The sequence below is a fragment of the Bos indicus genome, chromosome 1 (genome assembly GCF_029378745.1).
Source record: "Bos indicus isolate NIAB-ARS_2022 breed Sahiwal x Tharparkar chromosome 1, NIAB-ARS_B.indTharparkar_mat_pri_1.0, whole genome shotgun sequence".
Classification (NCBI taxonomy): domain Eukaryota; kingdom Metazoa; phylum Chordata; class Mammalia; order Artiodactyla; family Bovidae; genus Bos; species Bos indicus.
In genome coordinates this window covers 145,909,944-145,923,650 of record NC_091760.1, presented here as the reverse complement: position 1 = coordinate 145,923,650, position 13,707 = coordinate 145,909,944, and the positions used below count along the sequence as shown (strand labels likewise).

Sequence of the window (13,707 nt, the reverse complement as noted above, 5' to 3'; positions counted from 1 at the left end):
GGTCTGCAGGGTTCAGAGCCTGCGGGTGGCTTCTGCATCCTGCTCTTCACCGCCACAAGGTGGGGGAAGTGGCCCCAAAACCCCCCATGCACTCCCCCCTCCCTGAGTTCAGAGACTCTCCAGGCACCTCCTGAGTTTTCGGAGAAGTGCAGAGTCTGGTCCAGTGCGCTTGGTGACCAGGGACCCAGGGATGGTGGGAGATGCTCTCACCAGCCTCCCTCTGGGCCTCCTGGGTCCCGAAACCCCAGGTCACTTCAAGAGGGTGCTTGTCCTCTTCTTAGTAGATTTTATATTCTGAGGCATTGCTTTTAATTAAAATTTCAGTTAGAGGGAAGTGTTGAGAAGCTGGAACAGTGGCTCTGGCAGCAGCCCAGAGCTCAGCACCCCCTTGGCTCACCCAGGATTCCATCTGCCACCTCCCAGGAGACCCATTTGGAAGAGAAGGACCTCTGTGTTTTCCGCTGAAGAATTCATTTTACTTGCTTATTTGACAACTTCTTATTGAGTTGTAATGTTGAACCTGCATTAAAGTTGTGTGATCATTACAATGCACTTCTGTGTGTCCTGTAACTGTCTCTCATTGCTCATGGTCAGGCTGGCTCGCCTGTCACACACCAGTTCATTCCCCATCATGCACACCGGCTGAGAGTGACTGTGGAGCTGTATACCAAGGTCACAGGTGTGGAGCCCTGTACCAAGGTCATCTCTGGAACTGACAGAGCCCCATAGCAACCATTGCCATGAGCCTCCCTTCCCTCAACTGGCCATCCCCCAACTCTTTATTAGGTAAAACACCCACCCTATAGCACCCTAATGCCACTCTTCTGGCAGGAAGTTTCTTTGTTTTGAGGCTATAAAAATTGGCTGCTGGCCCACAGCAGGGGTGGCTCTGCCTGGTCTTTCAGGAGTCTGGCCCTGTGCTGCAGCGCCCACATTATCTCTGCTCTCTGTTCTTAATAAACTCACTCCCTTCTGTACCGCTCTGTCTCTGGAGATTCTTTCCCAACCTGCGCACAGACCACGATAGTGACTACAGACAGCACCTGCCTTGACTCCAAATACTCTAGAGCGTATTTTCTATGTCTGGGTATACCAAGTGCAGTTATGAGAACCAGAGCACTTAACAGCAACACAAGGTCTTTACCCAGCCCCCAGCCCTCAGCAGACACACTGTGACCTCAGGTTCTCATACTTCACCTTCTTAAAATGAACAGAAGAGGGCATTCTAGAGCCATGAAATTACCAAAGCTATCCTAAACAGTATTTTCTTAAAAATTCAGGAAAACAAATTTCATGTGCTGTCAGGTACCATACAAAGATTTTCTTTTCAAAATAAGAAAAATAACATTCCTACTGACAATAAACACAAACCATAAAGCCATGCTGACCAAAACAGAAAAACTATAATCTAATATCTTTAAGTTGATTAAGAGACATTATGATAATGATGCAAGCAATGAAAAAAACATAAACCAGAATTAGAAAAACTCAAAAATTATGTCATAGAACTCAGGAAAGAATTGGGAATAAAAGAAAAACATGTTTCAAAAATCCAGATGAAATCAGAAGACATGCAATTTAATAAATACAGCAGAGGAAAACAGAAGAAAGAGAACATTTTTTTAAAAGTCAAAAACAAAGCAATGAGAGGAATTCAAGAAGAATGATACACAGAGAAGGCAAGCCAAGAAAGCCAGACAGACAGGAGCAGGGCAGAGAGGACAAGGGCAGGGGACCAGGCACTTCGCCAAGCCAGGACTCCTGTTAAATTAAAGATGTACCTAAAGCAAAATGCACTGCTGGATTTGATCCGCTAACATTTTTTTAGGGCTTGCATACCTGTCTCAGAAGGCAGAGTTATCTATTGATTATTTTAGGATTACTCACATGATTTTTGCATTATAGTATGGCTGATCTCATAAAATGGTTAGGGAAACCTGACTTTTTCCATTCTCTAAAACAGTTTGCATACCGAATAAGGACTGTGTTTCCTCTCGGATATGTGAGGACATGCCAAGGAGCAGGATGCCCAGCCACACTTGAGTGCAGACTGAGCGCCGTTTCAGTCATTCCCATAGTTACCCAGACTTTCTACATCATATGTGGCCAATTTCTTGATTTACATTTTTCTAGAAAAGTATCCATCTCATGTAGACTTTCCAATTCTGTTGCATAAAGTTGTAAACATCTCAGAGGTGTTCTTTGCTGCCTTAACATTTTTTGAAGTTTTATTGATGTGTTTTTCTAAGTTTTATTTTGTACTGGAGTCTACCGATGTTGTGACAGTCGCAGGTGCCCAGCACAGGGCTCATCCGTGCACACACAGGTGTCCAGCCTCCTCAGAGCTCCCCTCCCATCCAGGCTGCCACGTAACACTCAGCAGAGTTCCCTGTGCTGTATGCACAAGGACCTTGTTGGTTTTCCATTTTAAATATAGCAGTGCATACATGTTGACTGAAAGCTTTAAGAGCCTCCACATCTTATATCTACTCCCTGGTCCCCCAAGTTTTAAAGTTTTGTCTTCCCCACAACCCCTGGACCAGAGTTGCTGTTTTAAGTGTTTCATATTTCTTTACCAGCATTTATTACACTCAGCACCATGTTTTCACATTCTGCTGTGTTCACCTCTACCTTTAACTTTATTAATTTGTCCTGAATTATTTTTTAATTCTTTCTCTAACATGTAGAGTCATGGGATTGTTTTATTTAAATATCTCTGGTTTTCTAAAATTTTCTCCTAAGAATTGCTTTGACAGCATCCTTCATGTTTTGATGTTCAGTATTATCTCATTTTCCTTACTTTTTATACAGTTTATGCTTTTATTTAAAAGCATCCTCAAATCTCCAGACTCCAAATAACAGAGTCTGGGCTGCTTTTGGTTGTCATTTTGTGGTTTATTTCCATTTTTATTGTACTTAATGATTTCTGCTGTTGAAAAATATGATATTCTTTAAAATAAAATACATGGTGAATATATTTGTGAATGGTCTTGGTGTGTTTGAAAAATTGGAAGAAAGGAGGGAGGGAAGGAAGCAGGAGAGGGAGGGAGGAAAGAAGGAAAGTATGTTTTGTGTCTGGGACAGACTTTGTCAGGAATGCTATTCAGGTTCATCGTGACCATATGCACTTTTTGTCTTTTCAATTTTTCAATTAAAGTTTCCCATTATGGTACTAGATTTGTCCATTTCCTATTCTTAGAGGCTCTTCCTTCATAAAATTTACATCTATGTAATTATGTACATAAAAGTTCATGAATATCATATCTTCTTAGGGGATTACAACTTATCAAAATGATGTATCTTTGTCCCATTTAATGCTTTTCATCTTTTTCTTGAAAATAATGTTGCTTGGGCTGCTTTCCAGTGATTAGCATTTGCTTAGTAGCCTCCCAATACATTTTCTGTTTCGGTGTCATTTTAAAGACAATCTGAGTTTTGCTTTTTAACAGAGAAATTTCACATATACTTGAACTAATGCCTACAAGATGTCTGGCTTTAACACTTTGATTTCTAATTTGCTCCTTTTTCTCTACCTTTTGGTTGTTCCAGAGTTTTTCCTCTACAAGAACTGAAGTTGCACCATCTGTGCCTATGCCTGGTGGCTCCTGGTAGACTGTTAGTTTGTTCAAAAGCACATTCATACACTATAGGCTTGAGCAGTATCTACATTCCCCCAGAAGAAGAATCGAAGTCTAAGAAACCTTCACTCTTCTTCTCATCACCATAGAAAGTGGAAAGTGAAAGTCACTTAGTCGTGTCTGACTCTTTGCAACCCCATGGACTATGTAGTCCATGGAATTCTCCAAGCCAGAATACTGCAGTTGGTAGCCTTTCCCTTCTTCAGGGGATCTTCCCAACTCAGGGATCGAACCCAGGTCTTCCACATTGCAGGCAGATTCTTTACCAGCTGAGCCACAAGGGAAGCCCAAGAATACTGGGGTGGGTACCCTATCCCTTCTCCAGCGGATCTTCCCGACCCAGGAATCAAACTGGGGTATCCTGCACTGCAGGTAGATTCTTTACCAATGGAGCTATCATTATATAAATACATATATGTAAGATTTTTTTTGGCTTGTAGTATGGAGACAAGCAAAAACAAGACCAGGAGCTGACTGTGGCTCAGATCATGAACTCTTTATTGCCAAATTCAGACTGAAATTGAACAAAGTAGGGAAAACCACTAGACCATTCAGGTATGACCTAAGTCAAATCCCTTATGATTATACAGTGGAAGTGAGAAATAGATTTAAGGGCCTAGATCTGATAGATAGAGTGCCTGATGAACTATGGAATGAGGTTCGTGACATTGTACAGGAGACAGGGATCAAGACCATCCCCATGGAAAATAAATGCAAAAAAGCAAAATGGCTGTCTGGGGAGGCCTTACAAATAGCTGTGAAAAGAAGAGAAGCAAAAAGCAAAGGAGAAAAGGAAAGATACAAGCATCTGAATGCAGAGTTCCAAAGAATAGCAAGAAGAGATAAGAAAGCCTTCTTCAGAGATCAATGCAAAGAAATAGAGGAAAACAACACAATGGGAAAGCCTAGAGATCTCTTCAAGAAAATTAGAGATTCCAAGGGAACATTTCATGCAAAGATGGGCTCGATAAAGGACAGAAATGGAATGGACCTAACAGAAGCAGAAGATATTAAGAAGAGGTGGCAAGAATACACAGAAGAACTGTACAAAAAAGATCTTCACAACCCAGATAATCACGATGGTGTGATCACTGACCTAGAGCCAGACATCCTGGAATGTGAAGTCAAGTGGGCCTTAGAAAGCATCACTACGAACAAAGCTAGTGGAGGTGATGGAATTCCAGTTGAGCTATTCCAAATCCTGAAAGATGATGCTGTGAAAGTGCTGCACTCAATACGCCAACAAATTTGGAAAACTCAGCAGTGGCCACAGGACTGGAAAAGGTCAATTTTCATTCCAATCCCAAAGAAAGGCAATGCCAAAGAATGCTCAAACTACCGCACAATTGCACTCATCTCACACACTAGTAAAGTAATGTTCAAAATTCTCCAAGCCAGGCTTCAGCAATACATGAACCGTGAACTTCCTGATGTTCAAGCTAGTTTTAGAAAAGGCAGAGGAACCAGAGATCAAATTGCCAACATCTGCTGGATCATGGAAAAAGCAAGAGAGTTCCAGAAAAATATCTATTTCTGTGAAGATCTTTATTGACTATGCCAAAGCCTTTGACTGTGTGGATCACAATAAACTGTGGAAAATTCTTCAAGAGATGGGAATACCAGACCACCTGATCTGCCTCTTGAGAAATTTGTATGCAGGTCAGGAAGCTACAGTTAGAACTGGACATGGAACAACAGACTGGTTCCAAATAGGAAAAGGAGTACGTTAAGGCTGTATATTGTCACCCTGTTTATTTAACTTCTATGCAGAGTACATCATGAGAAACGCTGGGCTGGAGGAAACACAGGCTGGAATCAAGATTTCCGGGAGAAATATCAATAACCTCAGATATGCAGATGACACCACCCTTATGGCAGAAAGTGAAGAGGAACTGAAAAGCCTCTTGAGGAAAGTGAAAGTGGAGAGTGAAAAAGTTGGCTTAAAGCTCAACATTCAGAAAACAAAGATCATGGCATCCGGTCCCATCATTTCATGGGAAATAGATGGGGAAACAGTGGAAACAGTGTCAGACTCTATTTTGGGGGGCTCCAAAATCACTGCAGATGGTGACTGCAGCCATGAAATTAAAAGACACTTACTCCTTGGAAGGAAAGTTATGACCAACCTAGATAGCATATTCAAAAGCAGAGACATTACTTTGCCAACAAAGGTCCGGCTAGTCAAGGCTATGGTTTTTCCTGTGGTCATGTATGGGTGTGAGAGCTGGACTGTGAAGAAGGCTGAGCGCCAAAGAATTGATGCTTTTGAACTGTGGTGTTGGAAAAGACTCTTGAGAGTCCCTTGGACTGCAAGGAGATCCAACCAGTCCATTCTGAAGGAGATCAGCCCTGGGATTTCTTTGGAAGGAATGATGCTAAAGCTGAAACTCCAGTACTTTGGCCACTTCATGAGAAGAGTTGACTCATTGGAAAAGACTCTGATGCTGGGAGGGATTGGGGGCAGGAGGAGAAGGGGACAACAGAGGGTGAGATGGCTGGATGGCATCACTGACTCGATGGATGTGAGTCTGAGTGAACTCCGGGAGTTGATGATGGACAGGGAGGCCTGGTGTGCTGCGATTCATGGGGTCGCAAAGAGTCAGACACAACTGAGCAACTGAACTGAACTGAACTGATGGAGACAAGATGGTGGAGTAGAAAGACATGAGTTCACTTCTTAGGAGAACACCGAATCACAAGTAACTGCTGAACAACCAGGGACAATAAACACTGGAAGCTACCAAGATTTTTCAACTATCACTTTAATTTGCAAACCAACAGGCATCAGTGATTATTCAGAGTAGCTGCATACTGCCCAGGATTCCTTCCCGCCATTGTCAGTGGGACCAAGTGCCACCCTCTCTATGGATGGCTGTCTCCCTCATTTTTGTCAGTCTTGGGGGTGAGGCTGGAAACCTCTGAGTCCTTGACTGTCTGACAGCACCCTTCCTTTGCCCTTCAATCTGGATTACGGCAGTGTCTCAAATTCCAGGTTTGGAATCTTTTCTCCCCAAGTACTTTGAAGATATTGATCCAATTAACTCTAAAATACTCGTGTGGTATAGAGAATTTTACATCAATTGATAGCGAGAGCTTTGCTCCTTTTGCTGACCACTTTGGGGTTTCTCTTTGGTCCTATCCTAAACTTCCATCCCACTGCCTCCCAGCCCTTATGGTTTCTCCGCCCACCCCATCTCGCCCAACATTTCATCCCTGACATGCTCTGTGCCCGTCAGGCGTCTTCCGAGACACGTTCGTCACCCTCTCTCAGTCTTCTCCACTCTCTCCTTTTCAGAATGCTCCTGACAACCATGCGAGCTTCTCAAACTCCCCATGGGCTCCCCCTCTTCTCTTACACTCTCCACCTCTCAGTCCTTGAAACCTGCATCTGGGACAGCTCTGGGTGCTTTAGGCCTGCATTCTGGAACCATCCTTGGTTCATTTGTCCAATCACTAATTCCTTCTTCATTTCTGTCTGTTCTGCAATTTAAACCATCAAGATTTTTTCATTTTCATAACTTTTCTTTCCAAAATCTTTGCCTGTCTCTTTTGAAGGAGCTGTTGCTTTTATGAATGCTCTTCTCCTCATGCCATTAGGTCTTCCCTGGAACATGCTCTTTCATTGCACTTGGTACTTCTCTCCCCTGCTCTGTGGTTCTCAAGGGTGTGACAGTTCTCGGCTCTGCCCACAGTCTGCTTTTGAGAAACATGACTCGCCTGCATGGATACTGGTTCTGCAAGTGTCCGAATTCAAATACTTACCTGCAGTAGGCTCGCCACACATCTCCTGTGATGTTTTCATTCACAAATGTTATTTGCTTCTGTCTCTTGGTAATTAACCTGAAGTCTGAGCTTCTGACTCGGTGGCCCCTGTTTCTGGGGCAGCATGGACTCTGTAGTCTTAAACTCTCTGTCTTTGGAGGATCCTGGCAGGGGGGACAGTAGGTGAGTGTTCTGACCATCCTGTTCCAATCTGTGAGAGATGGATTTGTGCTCTGATTTTTCTTTTTACCCTATTTAGGGGTTGTTTCCTAGCCAGTTGATAAAAGAAAAAAAGCCCAGAAACACCCTTCTTAAGTTCTGGTTGATAAGTTAATGTCAACGGCCAAAGCCTGGAGCCAATGTACGGCCTCCGTCTGCCTCTAGCCTGACCTGGGGAAGGCCTCACAGAGGCACAGGTTAAGTGGGCCTGGGGACAACCTGCCTGAGGTCCCAGGGCAGAGCAGGGAGGAGAGTGGGACTCACACGCAACAGGCTGAACAGAGAGGGGCCCTGCCCCAATGTGACCACCCAGCCCAAGGGCAGGCTCTGGAGCAGACAGCCAGCCAGAAACGGCCACAGCCTCACTTCAGCAGCAGAAGCTAACCACGCAGCCACTCTGTATTTATGTAAGTCTTACCCTGCAATTTCCCCGTTGTCTTTAATTACCCCATGTCACCACATAACACTTGCCCTAGTTAAATGGTTGGCAGTTACCATAGAAACCAAGTACTGTTCTCTAACTGGAAAAGGCGGTTGTATTTTTTAAATATTTCTAAGTTATATTCTACTTTGATGGAGATCAATTTACAACTGCCACCAACTTGAAGAGAAAGTCAACCACGGTCACCGCCCACCTTTGCTGTCCCAGCCCTCCCTTCAGGAAGGCCCCTTCCTGGCCCACCTGTGGAGCAGCCACATGGGCTCTGCGCCTGCGCTGGGCTCCTTCTGTCCTCACTTGCTTCCTCCTCCCGCCTGGCGAGAGCCACAGCCCAGAGCCCCACAGTGCCACGCCTCTCCCCAGGTTGCCGCTTCTTCTCATACCACAGATGGCACGGAGCCTAGGGCCCCAACCCTGCCCTCCCCTGGCCCAGAAAGGCCCCCAGAACGTCCCTGCACCATGGCCAGAGGCCGGAAGAAGTTCAACCGTAAGCTGGCCCACACGAGGGCGTCCTGTCCTGTGTGTCACCAGTGGGCGACCACTGGCAGTTCATGAGGACCACACGCATCTCACAGGATTTCCTCATCTTCTCAGCTCCTGGTACCCCCTCAGCTTCCTGGGACAGACCTGCTGTGCAGCACGTCCATGGCTGCTTCATGACTGCGTGGCCCCTCAGCCCACCTGCCGCCCTCACAGAACCAGTCCTGTTTTCGCTCATCGACAACACTCCCCTGGGCTCCCCCTCACTCCCCCTCTCCCCGCTGTTCATCAAAGCCCCTGTTCTCCTGCCCGGCTCTTCCCCTCTCTTCTCCTCCATGTGCACCCGCTTTCCACCTTGTCTGTCCAGACCACCTGGGTGAAGCCCAGTTCTCCTTCCCCACCCACAGGAAGGCTGGAGTCTGCTCGGCTCTAAAAGGTTTACGTGGGACCCCACCCCTAGTGGAAGCTGCTATCTGGCCCCAGTGTCCCACCCTCCCACCGCTGTGGCTACACAGGCCTCCAGCTGCTCTCCAGCCTCCTCGCCTACAACCTTCACATTGGCTGTTCCCTCTGCCTCCCCATCCATGACTTGCCCCCTCACCCTTACTTAGTCACCTCAGTGAGGCAACTCTGACACTCCTGTGGGTCCCTGGCGGCCCCTGCTGGGGAGCACGCACACTTGTTGTCCCTTGCCCTCCCCTTCCCTACCCACGGAGCGCGTCACCTCCGGACTGCTTAGGCTGCATCTACCTCTGACGCTGTTTCTGGGGACAGAGCCCATCAGTGTGTCTGCTGATGGATGCAACCCCTCCCAGAGCCAGACCGGGTGCAGACAGCAGACCTGAGCTGTCTGCCCAGCGACTCTGCAGGCTCCGGGACAGCAGCCCTACCCTCCCAGCCTCACTTAAAATTGTTCCTGAAATCAGTTCTGATTCTGAAGCATCTCATCTCCTTCACTCTGCTCCTAGGCCAATGACAGAGTGGCCATTCTGTGTGGCTCAGGAGGGGCAGCAGCACGCAGCCCAACCGCATCGCTGCAGGAACCAACGTTCCTTCTCAGTTCTCTACAAACCACCCTGTTGAAGGAAATGAACACATAAAAAGCACATCTGAGAGGCTGTGAGCACCAGCAGGTGGGAGCCCACCCCAACAGGGGCCTCTCCACATGCCCGGTGGCCAAGCCAGGTTACTGGGAGTCACGGAACAACTGAGAGTTAAGAACTTGGAGAGAAGTGGTCAAGCAAAGGGTCAACCAGAAGTGAGGACCAGGCCCGGCATTGGGATGGCAGGGGAAGGTCAGATCCGGGCTGAGGTGGGTCAACCGACAGGCACTGAGGTTGGGCGCAGGCAGGGCACAGGTGGCAGAGCAGGCCGGGGGGAGGCGGGGGTCACAGGCGTCACTGGCTGGAACAGGGGGGCCGGGCGAGCAGGTCACCAGCGGGGGTAGATGAGAGTACCTGCGAGTGGCTCCTCCTCCCGGCCTGGGGACGCCTGTCCTGCCAGCCCGCCTGCTTCCCCGTGGGCAAGGACACTGTCCATCTACCAAAAAGCAAGGGAAAAATGTCACGTCACTCGATGAGCTCAGCATGCCCGAGATCCCGCTCAGCCCCGCTTGTTCCTGGTCATCCTCATGTGTGGAGACTCATAACACCTTTATACGTGAAAGTTGTTTTGCATCCGTTAGCAATTGTTATAACAGAAATACATTTAAAAGCTGGCAACACACTTGAAGACTCAGAGGTGTCCGGGTGCTCTGGGCCCAGCCAAGTGCAGCATTCCCTTAATGGAGTAAAGTGTGGAGGAGGGGGCCCTGCCCTGGACGGGGTTACCCTCCCAAGGCTCCTCAGTGGATGCCAGCAACAGATGCCAAAATGCTCTGAAACTGCAAGGTCCAGTCATTATTCTAATCCTACCTAATGAAGAATGTTCCAGAAATATAGGCTGGGTTATGAAAATGCGAAAAGTCTTTACAAGGAAGAGACACTACCAATTCCTAAACACTTGTTACTTCCCAGCGCTCTCCCGTCTGTTCTCTCACACACTCTGGCGGGGTGAGGAAGCAGTCATCATCACCACTTCACAGAGGAGCCTCGGGCTCAGAGGAGAGCAGTCGTCAGGGTTGCAGGGCTGGCGATGCCCACCGCAAGATTCTCAGTGACCTGGCCGGAGACCCTCCAAGGGCGCTGGCCGCTCCGGGATGTGTGCACTCTCCTGGCAGGGGCGGGGATGCTCCCTCAGGGGCATGGGCAAGGGTAGGGCTCCTGGCCTTCACAGCGCTTCAAGTGACTGTGTTCTGTGTCCCGTCTCCATAGGGACAACAATGATGCCAGAATACTCTCCACTTGCCGCATTCCCCAGTGATGGCTGACTTACTTCATGGTTCAGGTTTCAATTATTAAATAATATTAACACATCATGAATTTGACATGACCTTGGCAATGTATATAGATTCCTTTATTAATGTAACTATTAAAACTTTTCATGGTCTTGGGCAGTTTTCATAACTCTTTAAAACTATAGATACTTAAATATAAAGAGTAAACATTTAAACAATGAAGAACAAGACTCTGGTAGCATTTCTGAGCTCAGTCACTGTTAACACCGCCCGGCAGATCCATGCATCACATTCCACGCACACGGAAGTAACACGCGTGTCCATTATGCACCTGGCATGCGATTCTTTACCATCAATGCATCTTAGGACTTTTTGACTCAACACAATCAGAGGTACCTTGGCATGAGATGTGAAATACTGTACACTTTTAATTTCAGAGAAATTAACCAAAATCATCTCCATATGGGTCTCTGCAAATTACATCCCCATCAAATTCCTGAGTGCTGTTTCTCTAGCCACTGCCGATGCAATTCACTCTCAAACACTCAACTTTGACAAACTGAAGGACGAAAACTGTTACCACAGTTTAATTGTTGACACTTGAAAGCTGTAAACATCTTGAATGAGGCTGAGCTCTTCCTCATGTTTACCAAGTATCTGTACTCTGTGTGGGGCCTCATCCACTAAGCAGGACAGGCGATGACTCACAAGGATGAGTCAGGAGTGACCACAGTTACAACCCCCCACTGCCCAGTATGAGTCCTCATCGAGCTATTTTTGGCTCTTTTGCTAGTAACTCTGGATGATGCTCTTAAATCCCTGTGCACTGATTAGTTGGCCCGAAGAGCATGAAACGCATGACTGGCGCCCCTATCCCCTCTGTACACCCTGCCCTCACCTCCCTCCCGTCACTGCTATGGACACTGCTGCTGTGACCTGATGAACAAGGTCTGCAATACCAGATCCCCGACCTCGACAGCCCCCCATTCCTGCAACTCTGCTCCTGGGCCCCCACCAGCCTGTCTGTGGCCCTTCTTTCTGACTCCACTGAGCTGTCTGGAGTCTGGCTCCATTTTCAAGAAGCCCTGCCAGTGAGGGTGCATATGCATCACTTCTCCCCAGGACCTCACATGTCTGAAAATGTATTATTGAGAAAATTCTTTCTTCCCTAAAGATTTTGTATACTTTCTCCAGTGAAAATTGCCGTGGAAACATCCAGGGCCAGCCTGATTGCTCTCCCTTATAATTGATATAAACATAAACAGCAAAATGGGTAGGAACTGAGAAAGGTACTTCATAAAGGAAGAGGAGAGGTCTAAATGGCCAATAAGCACATGAAAATGTGCTCAGTCTCATAGTGGTCAAAGGTGGGCAAACTAAAACCAGAAATAGATGCAAATACATGGACCTCCCTGGTGGCTCAGCTGGTAAAGAATCCACCTGCAATGTGGGAGACCTGGGTTCAATCCCTGGGTTGGGAAGATTCCCTGAGAGAAGAGAAAGGCTACCCAATCCAGTATTCTTGGGCTTCTCTGATGCTCAGTTGGTAAAGAATCCTCCTGCAATGCAGGGGGCCTGGGTCTGATCCCTGGGTTGGGAAAATTCCCCTGGAGAAGGGAAAGGCAACGCACTCCAGTATTCTGGCCTGGAGAATTCCATGGACTGTATAGTCCCTGGGGCATGGGATGGCAAAGAGTCGGACACGACTGAATGTCTTTCACTTTCACTTCACACACCCACTACACTGCCTTAATGTAATAGTCTGGCAATACCCTGCCAGGTGCTGGAGAGGGCAAGGTGCCTGGGAACTCCTAAACACCAGTCACTTAGGCTACTGTTTTCTTCTGAAAAATCCCTCTACTATACAGGAAAAAAACATGTATTCACTAATTAGAAAAATTATGATGCATTCAATCCCAACCAAAGATAACCAAACCATTTTTACAGGTAGAAAAGTATTTAAATTAACAGTGAAAACAAATTTATAAAAGTAATAAGCAGATGAGAAGTAAATAAGCAGAGTGTGCACTTGCGCAGATGGGATGTAAGCAAGGCCGATGGTCTGAGCTGGGGAGCTGGGGCTTCCCAGGGAACCCTATTGCAGGACAGTCCCTGGGGAGGCACTTTGGGAGGCACATCCTCATTTCTGCACTATTTCCTTCACCGACTTACAAACCTTTCTGAGGTTCACAGTTGTTTTGCACTCTGAGTGCATTTACAAGTAGAGTTCCAGCACAGCCAAGCACAATAGGATCTAAGGATGGGTCCCAGCCTGGGGAAAACCCAGACACACAGAACCAGACCCAGAACCATGAGTTGGGGAGGTCTGTCTACATCCTCTCACAGAATGGACACACACAGGCTGCTGCTACTCATCTAGACACGTGCACGAGGACATTCCTGCCATGCCTTCTGCTGTTGTTCAGTCGGTCAGTCGTGTCTGACTCTACAACCCCATGGACTGCAGCATGCCAGGCTTCCTTGTCCTTCACCATCTCCTGGAGCTTGCTCAAACTTATGTCCATCGAGTCGGTGATGCCATCCAACCATCTCGTCCTCTGTCGCCACCTTCTCCTCCTGCCCTCAATGTTTCTCAGCATCAAGGTCTTTCCCAATGAGTTGGCTTTTTGCATCAGGTAGCCAAAGTATTGGAGTGTCGGTTCCAGCACCACTCCTTCCAATGAATATTCAGGGTTGATTCCCTTTAGGATTGACTGGTTTGATCTCCTTGCTGTAAAGGGACTCTTAAGACTCTTCAGATCTACAATTCCAAAGTATCCATTTTCCAGCACACAGCCTTCTTTATGGTCCAACTCTCACATCCATATGGAACT

At 47.0% G+C, this 13,707-nt stretch overlaps 1 protein-coding gene across 16 annotated transcripts in view; it reads right to left on the bottom strand.

Annotated features, from left to right (window-relative positions):
- PCBP3 (poly(rC) binding protein 3) overlaps positions 1-13,707 on the bottom strand; it is a 229,965-nt gene that overhangs the window by 82,529 nt on the left and 133,729 nt on the right. For 12 of the 16 annotated variants that reach the window (XM_070796215.1, XM_070796190.1, XM_070796223.1 and 9 more), the window contains one exon: positions 9,996-10,077. The exons of the other annotated variants lie outside the window; for them this stretch is intronic. The gene's annotated coding sequence lies outside the window, so the exon portion shown is untranslated. The remainder of the gene's footprint in view (positions 1-9,995; positions 10,078-13,707) is intronic. 16 annotated transcript variants of the gene reach the window in all.